This window comes from Mauremys mutica, chromosome 14, assembly GCF_020497125.1.
Source record: "Mauremys mutica isolate MM-2020 ecotype Southern chromosome 14, ASM2049712v1, whole genome shotgun sequence".
NCBI classification, from domain to species: domain Eukaryota; kingdom Metazoa; phylum Chordata; order Testudines; family Geoemydidae; genus Mauremys; species Mauremys mutica.
Genome location: NC_059085.1, coordinates 27,498,234 through 27,511,908, shown reverse-complemented (window position 1 = coordinate 27,511,908; position 13,675 = coordinate 27,498,234). Strand labels below are relative to the sequence as shown.

Here is a 13,675-nt window from a genome sequence, read left to right as displayed (position 1 = left end):
GCAGCAAATGTCATGGTGGTTGTACTAATTTTTGAGGGGGGAGGTTACTTAGGCAGGGATCAGCTAAAAGGAAAGAAAAGGGAAGGCAAGGTGGGGGAGCAGCAATTCTCTCCCCACATTTCAATATAGGAAGGACGTTGGCAGAGGTCGGCTGCTGCACAGTGGGTATGCCAATGCTTCCTCGTTTAAAACCTATCGTGGCATGTTTCAACAGCAGAAAAATATGTATTGCAACAGCAAGTATCTTATGGTTTATAGCCAGTGCAACTGTTATGATTACATTACCACGCTGGTGTCCCTTTGTCCGCTTCTGTGGCTACACATTTCAGAAGCGCCAAACCATATTTCATGCAGTTATCTGACTTTTTACAGGTAAAGCTGGTTTTGCTCATTTGTGGCCTGATCCTGCAAACCTTCCATGCTTGGCTCCCTCTGTGGGAGTTCCCAGCATGGACAGCACAAAGAAATAGATCCTTCATTTTAATTATTTGTTTGCTTATGATTTACATATATTGGCCATTGTGCTCTAAGGAGGAGATTTTCAAAGGCACATATGGAGTTAGAGACAGCCAGTTCCCATGGATTTCTGATTAAAAATTGGTGGGAATTGGGTGCCTAAATGCCCTTTGTGCCTTTGAAAATCTCCTCATAGGTGTTTCACAAACGATATCCCTGCCCAAGTTCAGGGGCGGCTCTAGGAATTTCGCCGCCCCAAGCACGGTGGCACCCTGCGGGGGGCGCTCTGGCGGTCGCCGGTCCCGCGGCTCCGGTGGACCTCCTGCAGATGTGCCTGCGGATGCTCCACTGGAGCCGCGGGACCAGCGGACCCTCCGCAGGCACGTCTGCGGGAGATCCACCGGAGCCGCCTGCCGCCCTCCCGGCGACAGGCAGAGTGCCCCCCGCGGCATGCCGCCCCAAGCACGCGCTTCGCGCGCTGGGGTCTGGAGACGGCCCTGCCCAAGTTGCTTACAAAGCAGCCAGCTTACAGAGGATGAGAGGGGCTGGGATGTAACAAAAAGCCTGTAGCTGAATGAAGGGATGTTGTTTTGGTTCACTGACAGACCTAAAAACTACATGTTTCAAGATGAAATCATTAGGGTTTTTTAAATAAAGTAAAAACAACAAGAGACTGACCATCAGCAATTGAGTTGCAATGGAATTGTCCTTAGATTGCCACAATGTGCTGATGGTATTTTATGGGCATGGCGTATGCCCGATAGTATCACTATGAGGAAAAACCATGATCAGCATGAACAATGCAGGAACAAAATCAAATAACGATTCAACTCAATCCATATAGTACCATGTTTATCTACCCTTAGAGTTATTAACCCTCCATTTGCTCATACAGCGCTTGCTGTCAGTGGAAAAGTCTGTGTAAAGATCAAAGCTAGGATGTAGCTTGACGTATGTCTTACAGCTGAATAAACTAGGAGCTGAACTTGTCCCTCGGTTTGGCTTTATCCATGCATAGCTCCGTGCCATATCCCACTGGCTACACCCCTTTGCACGAGTGTAAACGAGGGCTGCCTTTGGCCTTATATTATCCTTAAGGGCCAAATTCAAATCTGATGTAAAGGAGGCAAATTTAGGGGAGTTTCACCCAATTATATCTGCTCTGAATTAAGCCCCACATCTCTTCAAAATCCTATTGAAAAGGTTCACAAAACTCCTCATTTGCAATGCATGCTGTAGACTATAATCAGAGTAAATCTGTAAACCAATGCAGTATGGCTGCCAAAGACCAATTACAAAACTGGAAATATTACTTTTTTTTTCTCAAATGAAGCCTGAAGCAAAATGAGTTTCTTTGCCAGACACCTTCAAATCTCCAGGGATTAGCTTCCCAGACTGGCGTAACCAGATGCTTTAAACATAGTTCTGAGTTGGCATTAAAGGTGTGGTCTCTGGCTTTCAGTTTTGCACATTTAAAATCCTGCCCGATGCCGTCACAATTTCTGGGGTGACTTGTTGCTGGCCATTGTTCTGTTGCAATGGAAAACTTGTCCAGTGTCCTTCAAGCACTAACCCTTGTTTCCATTGAAGGTCATTTGTGGTTGTGGTGAGCACACTTTGCCAGAATAGCAAACCGTCAGATAAGAAGCCCATCTAAGCTCAGGAGTTTCTTGCCATATGACTGGTGTGGATGATGAACTTTGCTGTGAGCCTGAACAGCACCATGGGGCTCACAATGAAGTGAGACCCTTGAAAACAGCAGAAAACCCACACTGGCAGGGAACTCAGACTGAGTCACTGAAAGGAAGAGTGGGAACATTCAGAACCAGATCCAGGTGTCATGTTTTCAGTGTGATTTCTGTAAAGGCATCTCTCTAAAAGCAGAGGAGAGGAGGCACAGAACAAACTAAGCCCTCAAATAGGATCTTGAAGAATCCCCCCCCCGCCCCGAAAATCTGAAAGCCTGACTATTGGAAGGGAAAAATTCACATTAGTCACCAAGATGCTTCAAACTACACTTTTAAATGCATTTCACTCAAAATAATCATGAGAGGAATTGAGGGCACAGATATAGCACATGGGCTGAGCCTTAAAATGCCTTCTTTGCCCACCACACACACACACACACACACACAAACACATCAGAGAAATTTAATGGTCTGTTCTCATTCATGCACATGAATTATTTACACAGAGATGCCATTAGCATTACAAGTTTCCTGCAAAAGACTTGTGTTTTGATAGCAGAATAGACCCCTAGATTAGGAGAAAAAGAGAGAAGGGAAATGAACAGAGCAACATATAATAAACTAAGGCTTAAGGGTTAATGGATTTGCATTCCTGAAAGACATGGGGACCCCCCACCCCCGCAAGCCTGTTGGCAGAAGGTGGGAACATACCCTGGCTGATTAATCAGTTTGATCCTGCCCTATTCCACAAAACAAACCACTCAGGCCTTCAAGAATATTTTGCATTTTGTCTTTCCCAGCAAGGGAGTCCTTGTCTACACTGGGGGGGTGAAATCCTGGCTCCACGAAGGCAATGGGAATTTTGCCACTGATTTCATTAGGGCCAGGATTTCACCCCAGGGTTTTAGCCCCCAGTGCAGCTATTATTATTAATAACCATGTCTATTATGTTAGCAGCTAACAAGCCAATCAGGACTGGGGTGCCACTGGGCTGGGCACTGAACAAATACCGACAAAGAGACCCCAATAATCAAATGCAAAAAGCTGTTACATCGATTGCGGGGTTGTTTTCTCCTCCGCACCCCCACGTTTCACTTCTAAGTGGAGAGAGAGAGAGAAGATTCAGTACTTTAAAATATTAGCATTCAGGGGTCTTATTTTCAGAAGAACAGGAGGCAAGGGCAGGTTCAACTGCATGTCTAATTTGTTTATGTAGAGCCAGATTCTGACAGTACCATTTGCCACAAAAGGTCCGTCATGTCAGGGGCACTACTTGTGGAGTAGTGTTATTGAAAGTGAGTAAGAGTATGAGACTCTGATCATGTGGTCACACAAATGGTCACATAGGTGCCAGCATTCATGCCAGGTTTTAAACTTCATCCTTCAGTCATTCTGTGCCAGAGCAGTTCATAAAAGAGTTTTCTACAATGGGAAAAATGTATAGTTTTTTTTCCAATCTCCCATAACTCAGAAATATTTGAAGAAATCTTTCTCAAATGTGATTCTCACACGCACACCACTTTGGAGCAGAAACCAAACATGAAAAATTTCAGTTCCCAAAGATGCATGGTTTAGAAGGTTAGGCACATGTGAAAACCTAGAGTTGTAATGTTTTGCAACCCTAACAATAGCAGTTTCTAGATAGATAAGCAGAACATAATCAGCCAAAGTGAAATTCAGCAGGGACACTTTACAAAAGGCTCCACATGGTCTCTAATGAGCAGCATAAATGACCAGGACCTCAGTTTTACAGCTCCTTTGAAAAACAGAACTGGAGTACTTGTGGCATCTTAGAGACTAACAACTATGATGTCCATCTGTTTGCATTTGGAAAGGAAGATGATGTCTGCCTGTATCTGTACGAGTTTTTTCATGAAGTTGATGGATTTCCACTCCATACGGCTAAATGAAAAACAGCACCTCCAGCATCACAATACCCCATCATATCATGCTAGGGCAATGGCTCTGTAGTAAGTCAAAGGGGAGAATGCTACTTACTGAATTACCAACACCACCTTCCCTCAGACTGAGAATATATTATTGCCTTTATATAAATCCATGGTACGCCCACATCTTGAATACTGTGTACAGATGTGGTCTCCTCACCTCAAAAAAGATATACTAGCACTAGAAAAGGTTCAGAAAAGCGCAACTAAAATGATTAGGGGTTTGGAGAGGGTCCCATATGAGGAGAGATTAAAGAGGCTAGGACTCTTCAGCTTGGAAAAGAGGAGACTAAGGGGAGATATGATAGAGGTATATAAAATCATGAGTGATGTGGAGAAAGTGGATAAGGAAAAGTTATTTACTTATTCCCATAATACAAGAACTAGGGGTCACCAAATGAAATTAATAGGCAGCAGGTTTAAAACAAATAAAAGGAAGTTCTTCTTCACGCAGCGCATAGTCAACTTGTGGAACTCCTTACCTGAGGAGGTTGTGAAGGCTAGGACTATAACAGCGTTTAAAAGAGAACTGGATAAATTCATGGTGGTTAAGTCCATAAATGGCTATTAGCCAGAATGGGTAAGAATGGTGTCCCTAGCCTCTGTTTGTCAGAGGATGGAGATGGATGGCAGGAGAGAGATCACTTGATCATTGCCTGTTAGGTTCACTCCCTCTGGGGCACCTGGCATTGGCCACTGTCAGTAGACAGATACTGGGCTAGATGGACCTTTGGTCTGACCCGGTACAGCCGTTCTTATGTACCGAGTTCAAGTGCCGATCCAGACCTGCTTAGTTAGTGAAATCTGGTAAGACCATACAAGAAGATAGGACTGCAAGCCAAATCTTTGAAAGATCATCAAGAGATTTTGTCTTTCATCCCTTTTTGAAGGGAGACTGAAGGAAGATAGTCTTAAATTCTTAAATAATATAATACTATATGGTTTTACCCCATCATCTTAGTAATATAAACACAGAAATGACAAATACATGTCTAATTGCACAGCTATTTTGTGGTAAAACACTTCACACCTATAATAGTATCAGAAAAGAATTACTTTAGTTAGCAACTTTGGACCAATTATTTTCCTTAAAATTGGAAAATTTCTGAAATTACTCCAATTATGAATTGCTCTCATTGTCCCTGCTATCCATTTTGTTGAAGGGGGTGGGGGGTTAACTAATGGTAAATTCTGAGATGTGCTCTATCATTCATAGCCAGACAGCATCAGTTCTGCAAGATCTCAATTTAAATGGGATTAGAATGCTTTTGTTCAATGCATTTGGAGAAAACAGCAGATGCAGGTGTGGGTGTATAGTTATGGAAACTATAGGCCTTTTGTTAGGATACATATGCTGTTCAGTAAAGGTTTTAGCCAAGATTTTCAAAAATAGGAGCCTAACTTGTAGATAATAACATCCGCATTTAGGCTCCCAAATAAGCAGCCTGTTTTTCAAAACTGATGAGTACCCAGCAGGCTCCCATTGAAGTCAGTGAGGGCTCAGCACTTTTGAAAAACTGAGCCCCACTTATTTAGAAATTTAAATATGGATTTGAGAGTCTAATTTTAGGCTCCAGAGTTTTGAAAATCTTGGGATGAAATCCTGGCCTCACAGAAGTGAACAGCAAAATGCCCATTGACTTCAATGGGGTCAGGATTTCCCCCAGGGTCTTTATGGAGATTAATTTGAAAAGACCACCCTACTCCTGAGTGACAAAGCCCCATGTTACTTATGCAGGCCTTCCCAAAGAAGTGCTAATAAAACCATTATACTACGTATTTTACCGAATAACGACAGGCATTTTAGAAGGGCTAGGGATGGTTCTAAACATGTTTATTGGTACTTTTTATTTTCATGTACAATATATTCCCATTTATCTGAATTCCCCTTATCTGAAAATCCTAGTTATCCAAATCACGTGTCCTCCATATAGCCCTATGTTAATCACTCTGAATATTTTCTCAGTGAGCCTCTTAGTGCTAATCAATACAAAGCTGTTGATTAGTGCCAATGGGCACTAAGAGGCTAATTGAGACGTTATTAGTGCTAAAGTAGGGCTACATGGGGGATGCATTGTGGATTCGGATAAATTTCTATATCAATGAAACAGCAACTCAAAATGACACTTCTGTTTATCTGAACACCCGGTTATTCGAAAGTTTCAGATGTCCCCCTGGCCATTCAGATATACAGGAGTGTACTAGATTCTGTACATTATCATATATAAGGGCCCCTACTCACTCCCACTGAAGCCAATGACAATTTTGTTTGTGTAAATACCTCAGAACCAGTCGCTATGTGTACACAAAGCATGTATTGTTTATAAGGAAACTGCACTACAGTGAAAATTACTATTACACATGCATCCAACGAAGTGGGTATTCACCCACAAAAGTTCATGCTCCAATACAATAAGGTGCTTTTATAATTAGATGGTTAGTTCCAAAGATCATGAGTTGTACTAGTGCACCTTCAGGGTTTCATGAAATATGTGTGTCCTCAGAAAGAGCTGTCAAAATAGAGACCATTTTAGTGACTCAAAGTCTCTCATTTACATTTCTCTTATCTCCCACCAAACACCTTTGAAGGAACATAATTACAGAAGTCAAAAGCATCAGAAGTGTTTTCTGACAGCAACTTAGTGATCTGTCCATAAGATGGTGAGATATGGAGGTTTGATTGTGATGCAACAGGAGAAATTGTCCACCTTACAGTTACGCCACCCAAATTACCAGCAGTTAAAGTGACTTCCTTTCAGTAATGGACAGTGCTTCCCGCTGCTCTGTAAAGATCTTAATCTCTTATCTGTGCTACTTCTACTTCCTAAGAAACTAGGGAGCAAAGAACCTGATTCATTTAGCATTTGGCTTTTGGTAGCAATCTCTGTTTTCTGCATTTCTCCATCAGAGTCATCTGAAAAACATGCTTCTTTGGAAGATAAATTTAAAATGATAGTGGTGTTGTTAAATGTGGTTTATCTTCTCCTCCACATCACTATTCTCCTTTCCCTCAGAGGTTTGTGAATGACCTGTATTAACCCTTCCTGAGGAGCATGGAAAAGATGCATTTTGGAAATGACATTGAGCTAGATCTTCAGCTGCTTCAGCACTCTGCTTATGCCACTGAGGGAAGTGGCAAAGATCACTCCATGCCCCCTTAGCCCTTCATTATCCTGGGCATTACTGGGGACCATTTTGGCTTCTGACATAATCTAGAGCATCCACAGGGCTCAGAATGAATGGTTCTGAATTACACCCAGTTGTAATGACACTCAGAGGACTGTTCCACAGCTGGGGACTGTTGGAGCACAGCAGCATCCCAACCATGGCGCCTGGGGACAGAATGACATTAGTTCTTTACAGCCAGCAAATCCCCATCTGATTGCTGAATCTTTTTTTTACCTGTTTTGAGCAGCCAAAATGCAAGTTGTCTTTTGGCAGCAGGACAGGCCTACGCACATCCACCATCTATGGTATGTGAAGCTTTGGAACCTGGGCCAAATTCACTACCGGCCAATGTCATTAATGTCAAGGGAATTACACCTGCTTAGGCCAGCAGCAAGTCCCTTTTACATGAACAGGTGAATCACGCCAACATGAACCTTGGTTCTTTGGGGGAAGAGATGGTTGCTTGAACTTCCTCCGCTTGAAATCACAGAACGTCTCCTTCAGTTTCAGGAGGTGAGAACCAAATGATACTTGGGCTCCAAACAAGACCTGACATTTATTCATTTTCCAGGGCTTTCTTAATGCTAATTCTGTAGTTCTCTTCTTCCAGAAAAATGTTACTAATAATGAAGACATTTCTTGAAGAGTTCTAAGATTTATACCAACTGGCAGTACATTCAATCTCTAATTGTTTTTTGGAACAATCATCATCTTATTAGTTGCCAATCCTTTTCCCCAAATAATTCGGGCTATGCTATCCTGGTTTAATGTAGCTGTTGTACAAAGAATATATAAATATTCTACCATAAGGGTGTTAAACCCTGAAGCATCCAATTAAGAGGCAGATAATTAATTACGAGCAGTGAACAAAGACCATTCAGTAGCATAAGCTCTGACTTTCTCCAATTAATGTTATACCAAAACACTGAGGCAACTTTGTCAACAAGTTTAAGCAAAGCTCTAATGGAATTATCTGGATGGGTAACAAACATCAGAATGTCCTCGGCAGAGAGGAAAATTTTATGTTGTTTCTAATTGACTAAAGAAGTATTGTAACCCTTGAAGTTGCTTAAGTCCTGTGGGACTAGCCTGGGGTTTCAAAGCCAAAATTAGCTGCAGTTAGGGAATGATCAAGATCTTGAGTTATCTGGCTAAGATTGCAACATCTCCTTGTTTTATTTATTTATTTACTTACTTACTTAATTAGAAAACTCAACTAGTCTGGCTGTACAGCAAATGGGGAATAACTATTTCTATTCTTGACGTTCTAATATTTGAAAAAAGTCTTGCAATCTAAAATCCTGTTTACCAAATAATTCTAGCCTACTAAAATGATACTTTTACCCATTTCTGATTATGACAAACTATTATTCTAGCAGACGGACCATATTGGTCCAAATCCAGACCTGATCTAAGCAGCTGCAATGGCTTGCAAATGTTGAAATTTGGCCCATTTAATTTATGCTAGAATTAATTAAATAAAACACAAACACAAAAGTCAGATGTGAACAGTAACCATCTCAGAACATTTTGAGGGATTGATTTTTCAAACCTAGCGATGCCCTGAGCTTGTGCCCATAAGTACTGTGTGATTGTGTACTCATTTCAAGTATTTATGCATGCAGATGGACAGTTGTATATCTAACTGGCCATTTGCCATAGATATGATCAATTGTGCACGCAAGATATGTGATATTTACATACCTCTAAATTTGAAAACCAGGCCCCGAGTAAGTCCAATAAGGGTTCCAAACACCCCTCAAAGACAGCACAGGTGAATTGAAAGGTGAGTTAATATTAAATTTCAGCATTTATCTCAAATGTTTAGTATAGTCCAACTGTTATGCTCCATTTGGGTTACATATTTTTAATGGGACACTTTCCTGTGGTTGCTACCCAGTGATATTTGGCCACGTTGTATCCTCTTTTCAGCAGTGCAATTATAAAATTAATTCACAACATCTGGTTTCTGTTATGGTATAAACATGTCTCAGGAGTATTTGAGTGAGAGAGCCGTGCAGCTGAGCAGCTCTGGAAGCCAAGCTGCAAAGGAAAGGATTCACATTCCCTCAGAGATACCTCTGCACATGCAGCATTGAATCCTAAGCGACTGCGCTTGTGTTATTATGCGGTTGGGATTCTTTGCATGGGTTTATGGACATAATTTACTAAAGAAGAGAATGCACCCTCCCTATAATGGAATGTTTCACGAGCACAAAATAACTTCTTCCCAGCGAACCTGGATTCCCCAGCATTCTGAGAGCAGCTGGAGATGGCACATTTAGCAAAATGAGAGTGCGTCGGAGAATTGCTGATGCTTAGTGTTGATGAGTGTGTGTCAAGGGAATGGTCTGTTTAAAATAAGGTCCTATGGGACATCAGGGATTTATCAGGTGTGTGTGTTGGAGGGATGACTCAGTTTCTCCAACGCAGCTTCCTAATTAGGACAACCACTCCCCATCCCAAATCTGGATCTTTAAAATGGCAAACAGGCACCTGAAATGGGCATTCATGCAACTTCATGTCAATTTAAGCATTGGCTAAAAGGTGTGAATGCCCTATTTCTTATCTTTGGAAATATGGGCTCCCATATGTGTATGAGGGGAAAGGGAAAGCCATAAGCCTATCCCATAAAATGTAGTGGTCACAACTACCTTGTCACCACACTGGTTGCATAAATGCTGCTAAATCATTTCCCTTCCAGTGCAGGGTTGTTCCTTATTGTACATTCCCTAGTTTTGTCTAGTCTAGGTTTAAACGTTACAAGTAGAGCTGGTTGGGAAATGACATTTTTGCAAGAAAAATTTAGACAAGAGGATTCTCTCTCTCTCTCTCTCTGTATATATATATATAGATATATTTGAGATTTCACTGAAAACTACAAATTTTTTACAAAACCAGATTTATTTTTTCTGCCAAAATTTCTGTTACTCCAAACCACCATATTCCAGTGAAAAAATGTGAGTGGACAATTTTCAATCATCTCTAATTACGTGTGATAGGGGAGATTCCATGAGATCCTCTTACCATGCTAGATCACCACCCTGACCATTTCTTTAGACAAGTTTTATCAAACCAAAGCCTGAGGTTTGATTTTGGTCACTTGGAAACCTGCTTGAGTTTCCTAGACAAGGACAAGAGCATCAGAACATCCCATTAATTCTACAAACCCTGGGGCAAATCTGCAGCCCTACCAATACAAAGTGCCAGCGAATAGTCCCAAGATTTAAGTGACGCTTCTACAAAGTGCCATGCACTAGGAAATGGGTAACTGTTTCTATATCAAAACAAAAAGAGAGCAGGAATTAATCTCTATTCCTATTCTTATCACCTTAAGTGCGTGGAGACAGGCACTGTATAAACATAAACGTATGAAAAAAGGTGTGTAGGTTTTCCCGGTAATTAAGTGAACCTGACTGAAAAAATAATTGGGATGAAAGTTATTCTTAGCAACTGTGGTCTGTTGTCTGATTAGCGTGAACACTTGTTTACCGTTTTGTGACTACAGTTTGCTGGGGTTTCAGTTATTTAGAAATAAGCACAAGCAGCTGTCTGAGTCTTCCCAATCAGTCAAGGCCCAGGTGTCTCTTGCTGTAAGATATCAATAAACTCTGGTTTGTGTCTTTCAGTGGCGTTTTGTTTCACTAGATTGCACTGGCCTAGCTACTAAATCCCATTCTTGGATGAAACCATTGAGAGAGTCCCTTCAGTGTCAGATTTTTCTCCCCTGTTACATGTCCCTTGCTAATTATAGAATTATCTGAAGGGCTTTTTAAGTGATAATGCCTGTAAAACACAGTTCAATGGTGCAATTACATTTCCTCTCTCTAAGTGAGGCTAAAGATTAACTGATTTTGTCTTAACATGCCAGTTTTTTTGATAACCTCATAATGTTTCCTAATCTCTGACTAATTTCCAACTGATAATTTAACTAGTGTAAAATAGGTAACACAAAATTGCCATTATAAGCATTTTTCTGCAGCAAGAACATTGAGAGCAAAAGAGAGAAGAAATAATCAGACCTTAGATTCCTTCACAGATTATTTGGATTTGGACTGGATCGATTAGCATAATGGCTAGTGTAGATTATAAAAACACATACATTATTTTTCATACTCTGTAACCTACAAACAAACAAAATTGTATGCACTGTTGGCCCCTAAGGAATGCTTCACACATTAATTTCATCTTCAAATTCAGTTTTCAAGCAACGTTTCTGGATTATTCTTCCATAACAGCCAGGGAGCAATGCTAGATAAAGCATCAGATAGAGAAACTGCTGCTCTGACAAAGGAATGACCAGATTGGCATGAAAAGTATTCATATAATCACAGAGGTCATGGATTTGTGCCTAGGCTGGGATGCACTTTTCATTTGCAAGCAGGCAACTAGCTGTGTGTGTGCAAAAGAAGTAGGCAGTTCCATACCTATTTGGATACTGACAATCAAACCCTGGTTATGCAACCTTTTCCCCCACCTACCTGAGTCAAATTCCTTTACTGTGCCAGGTGGCAGTGAGTGGGTGGAGAGTCAGACCACGGGATCGTTCTAGGGGATGTATCCAGAACTGCTGAGTATGTGTCTATGGAAGGAGTTCCAGCAATAACGGATAGAGGTTTCCTGTTAAACAGAAAGAAGAGAGTGAAACATTTGTGATGTGCCTCTGTCCCTGAATTTAACAAGAAGATCCATTCTTAGTGGGCTAACATTATTATAATCACTATATACATCATGTTGTACATCACATGGCACTGGAGCATAGATATTACATCTCCCTGGCCTTTCAACCTGTCTGCCTTGGATCAGGCCCCGAGCCTTTAAGAGCCCTGCTGTGGCTGCATGATCTGTAGCACTGACTGAACCAGCTTTGACAAATACTGAGGCCGGGTCTACACTACCACTTACTTTGGTATAACTTACATCGCTCAGGGCTGTGAATATGCCACCTCCCTGAGCGACATAACTTACACCGACCCAAGCACCAGTGTGGACAGCGCTGTGTTGGTAGGAGAGCTTCTCCCATCATCATACCTACAGCCTCTTGTGGAGGTGGCTTTATTATGCTGATAGGAGAGCTCTCTCCCATCAGAATAGAGTGTCTTCACCAGACACACTACAGTGGTGCAGCTGCACTGATGTAGCACCACTAGTGAAGACTGGCCTTGATTCATTAAGTCTCACATGTCCCTGAATGACAGGTAGGATCACTGCCCCTGTTTTACTGAGGCATTTGATCAATGTCGCACAGCGAATCATTGGCAGAAACAGAACCCAGGAGTCCTCGCTCCCAAGCCTCCTGTGCTAACCATTAGACCAAACTCCTCTTTTCTTGAAAACTTTTCACAACCAAATAGGAGCATTTTTTTTGTTATCAAGGATGTTGGTTGCACCTGATTTTGTATTTAATTTGGCTGTACAGCAAGCGTCAGTCACACAGTATCCAAGAGACCAATTATTTATCTGCTTTCAAAATAAGGCATCAAACTGTCCTACCCCAGGCATGTAACTGTGGGCAAATGTAGACTTTTTATAACTATTAATTCATGCCAGACTTCATTCCAACTCACAGTATTAAACAAAGAAGAAACACAACTCTGCTCCCATATATTTTATTGTGTATGACTTCTATTGGTGAGCAGCATAAGGCATTGTAGGGATCTACTGATATAGTTTAGAAGTAGATTAGACAGCTTAGTACTGGTGGGAATGATCACAAATATAACACACGGGGCGAAACTGCCACTGGCTGGGCAAGGAGATTGGGAATGGCAGTTCGGGAGGAAAGAGTGGGAGCCAGTAAGTGTGGGGGGACTGAGATCAGAGCAGGAGCTGGGGTGAAGGGGAGCAGCTTGGGACATGAGAACCTGTGAGGCAGAGGAAGGAGAGGAGGAAGCAGGGAAACAGATCTGATGAGGATCTGGGAGACAGAGGAAGAACTGGGAGTGTCTGAACACAGAAACTGGGATTGTGGGGATAGTGAGATTGGATGAGGAGTCTTTGAGGGAGATTGGGGGATAGGGAATGGAGAGTAGGGGTGAATGAAAGCAGGGATGGGAGACAGAGAGAGATTGGATAAGGAGCCAGGATCGGGGAACTGTGACTGGCTCGGTAAAGAGATTGGGAACAAAGAGCTATGAGGAAGGAATTAGGAATGGCTGGATAGAGAGACTGGGCCTGGGACTGTGATGAGAAGTCTGAGGAGTGGATATGGGGACTGACTAGGTGAGCAGAATTGGACTGGGATGAGGAGCTAGGGGTGGAAAAGAGAGATGGCCGTGACAGGAATAGGTTGGAAGTCATGCTTATCCATGTACCAGTAATAGGTTGTTATCATCTATCGGTTACACCATTAGCTCAAGTGGCAGAGTTCTGTGCTATGGATCTAAAGGTTTCAACCCTGCTGGTGAACCACATGGA

At 41.9% G+C, this 13,675-nt stretch overlaps 2 long non-coding RNA genes across 3 annotated transcripts in view; one reads left to right on the top strand and one right to left on the bottom strand.

The window, feature by feature from the left end:
* Positions 1 to 13,675, bottom strand: part of LOC123349324 — a 141,042-nt gene that overhangs the window by 46,924 nt on the left and 80,443 nt on the right. For both annotated transcript variants that reach the window (XR_006573458.1, XR_006573459.1), the window contains exon 3: positions 11,740 to 11,878. This is a non-coding gene — a long non-coding RNA (uncharacterized LOC123349324). The remainder of the gene's footprint in view (positions 1 to 11,739; positions 11,879 to 13,675) is intronic.
* LOC123349325 overlaps positions 1 to 13,675 on the top strand; it is a 53,299-nt gene that overhangs the window by 5,834 nt on the left and 33,790 nt on the right. The gene's annotated exons all lie outside the window — the stretch shown is intronic.